The sequence below is a fragment of the Pteropus alecto genome, unplaced genomic scaffold (genome assembly GCF_000325575.1).
Source record: "Pteropus alecto unplaced genomic scaffold, ASM32557v1 scaffold17, whole genome shotgun sequence".
Classification (NCBI taxonomy): Eukaryota; Metazoa; Chordata; class Mammalia; order Chiroptera; family Pteropodidae; genus Pteropus; species Pteropus alecto.
Genome location: NW_006440645.1, coordinates 2,689,280 through 2,692,068, shown reverse-complemented (window position 1 = coordinate 2,692,068; position 2,789 = coordinate 2,689,280). Strand labels below are relative to the sequence as shown.

The following is a 2,789-nucleotide window of genomic DNA, read 5'->3' as shown; positions in this document are numbered from 1 at the left end:
CCAGGATCTCTCAGGTGAGGCAGGCCTGGCGTGCGCAGTGTCCAGCCAGCGACATCCTACCCTTGTCGCCAGAACTGTAGGTGAGGAAATATTCTCCGTTGCCATGAGGCCCTCTGCAGCACCACAAATGGAGTCTGCAGATTTACCCCAGCTTTAGGCTTTTCCCACTGTTTACTGCCTACGTACTCAGTGGACGGCCTGAATGCTCTCCAAGTAGACGTGGCAACACCAGAACTAGAGGCGACAGATGGTGAAAAAGTAATAACGCAGATTACGCCTCACTCTGGTATTGCTTTATGGACTGACTCAGACCAAGGAACTCATTTTACAGCAGAGATCAACCATTTGCTTACAAAATCTTTGGGGTACTCATTAAAATTTTATAACCTGTACCATCCCCAATTCTCAAGGCAAATGAAACCTAAAAATCTAGACATCAAAAGGACTTTAGGAAAAGTCTGTCAAGTAACTGGACTTAATGGCCAGAAGCATTACCTCTGGTCCTTATAAAAATCTGGAATACTTCAAATAGAAGACATGGACGAAGCCCTTTTGTAAGACTGGTTGCCCTATGCCTCCTGGCATCTCGAAACAGTCCATTCCTGGATTCAGTAAACAGTAGAGGAACTTGAGTGAACAATTTGATACTATAACTAGCTATATACAGAAGTAACTAATATCCTTGAAAGATATCATCAATAGGTAAAAAGAGCGTGACCTCCACTGACTGGCGAGCTTCATCACCCCTTTTGACCAGGACACTGGATGCACATCAGGGTTTTTAGAAGAAAGCACACATTGTCACCCCTTGCTGGGAAGGCTGGCGAGCTTCATCACCCCTTTTGACCAGGACACTGGTCATCAGGGTTTTTAGAAGAAAGCACACATTGTCACACCTTGCTGGGAAGGCCCTTACGAGATGCTTACCACCTACACTGCTATCAAAATAAAGGAAAGACACTCCTGATTCATGCAAGCCATGTCACGTTAGATCAGCACACTAGGACAACTGGAAGGCCATCCCTGAGGTGACCTTAAAGTAAGGGTCTCCTTGGCCAAGTCCTAGGCCCCAGATACAGACACAAGCATGAAGCAGGCAGCTTTTCCCAAGATCACAGATCAAGAAATTTCGCTTCCACCTATTTTCTCCACTTACTGGGTCTCCCTACTCCCAAAGGGAAATAAAAAAGAGAGGCTTTTTAACAAAGCCTCCCCTTCCTTTAGCCATTTATGAAAAGGCTGACTGGAGCTGGCTGGTCCCAATCTATCCTATTTTCCCTCTCATCCCCCACCACGGGCCCTTTTTCAAACTGTGTCTCACTCTTAGGAACTCTCACTGTTTTCTCACCAGGTCAAGCATACACGCGACACCCCCTTACACCAGTTTTCCAACTCTGGCCACATTAGCTCATCAATCTGATCGTTGGCTATGTTGACATCTAGATTATGCAAAAGAACCTAAACTAACTTTTGTTCCTGCCGATGCGAGCACTTGCTGGACCGACTCCAGAAAAGAAACAGCGTGTGGCATCCACGATGAAGGATCCAAGAAAACGCCACGCATCTCTTTTGGTGAGTCGGTTGGGCAGGGGAAAACCTCTTTGGAATCTCAGGGCTTGTCTCTGCTCCGGTAAAGACTTTAGAAAGGAATTTTCCCCCTCACATTGAAAACAGGCACGGTGCTGGACCCTTCTCATGTATATCAAGGAACCAAGACGATACTGCAACCAGGCCTTGTGGTCTGATTCCACAGGTAGCATTCCTCAAACATCTTGTGAAGGTGACTCTCATGGTATGGACTCTTTGCAAATCACCAGCTGTTGCAGCTGACTCATAAGCCACCTTTGTGTAATTTAGCCTAGTTCAGTTGCTCCCCTAATTAGCTACCAAAGACCAAAGATGACATATGGTTAGACTAAAAATCCAGACTAAGCGAGTCGGGACATCCGACAGGGCCTTATAGCTGCTAAGTCCTAAGGGCAGGCCTCTTGTACCAGGTGTTCCACAGCCTGTTTTCCTACTGACTGACAGGGTCCCAGGGAAGATGGAGATGTGCAGATGCCAACGCCAACGGTGACGAGAGACCAAACCCCAACCAGGCAGGTCACAAGTTCCATTCCGATCCTGTCACTGAACGATACCGGTCTTTTTATCTCGGACGGTGATAAGGTATGGAAAGGGTTCCCACCTGGAGGATCAAGACACGTGGTCTTGGATTCCTGACACCCTCCGTCACTAGGTGCTCCACCTCAAATGCCAGCCAAATGACGAACCTGGGCCCCTTCGTTCTCAAAGACGAGATGTGACAGAAAAGCGGCTGTGTGCGTGAGGACGCTGAGGTGCATTTCGTTTTCTAAAGGTAGAACTCTGCTTGGTGTCCATGTTGACGAAAACCCTTCTTACACGGACTGGGCTTCAATGCGCTCCCGTGAGGTGAGGTACGGCACGCGGGTAACCCCGCTTCCCACCTCAGTATCAGGTCCGCTCTGAGGGTTAACTAACTGACTACCATGCCGGGGACAGCACAAAACCCGTCGGAGCGAGGGGCCCTCCTAAAACCCTGGCATAAAGGCCCAAAGGGAGCACAGGGACAAGGAGAGGCGCCTGGGCCGTTCCCGGGCGGAACCCGTCACCTGCTACGACTAGGCCGTGACGGTGACTTCCGGTCCGGCCAGGGTACTTCTCCCCGGGAAACCTGAACGACCAGTTTTCCGCCGGGAGGCAGCAGGCGGGGTGGGCGGGACGGTGGAGGCGGCCCTGGCGGTCGCGCTGCCTGCCGAGTCGCGGAG

General features: G+C 50.0%; 1 long non-coding RNA gene across 1 annotated transcript; it reads right to left on the bottom strand.

The window, feature by feature from the left end:
• Positions 1-271: 271 nt before the first annotated feature.
• LOC112484598 lies at positions 272-2,783 on the bottom strand. Its single transcript, XR_003048052.1, has 2 exons — positions 897-2,783; positions 272-807 (listed from the first exon to the last, which is right to left on the bottom strand). It is a non-coding gene; the product is annotated as an uncharacterized LOC112484598 (long non-coding RNA).
• Between the last annotated feature and the right edge of the window lie 6 nt (positions 2,784-2,789).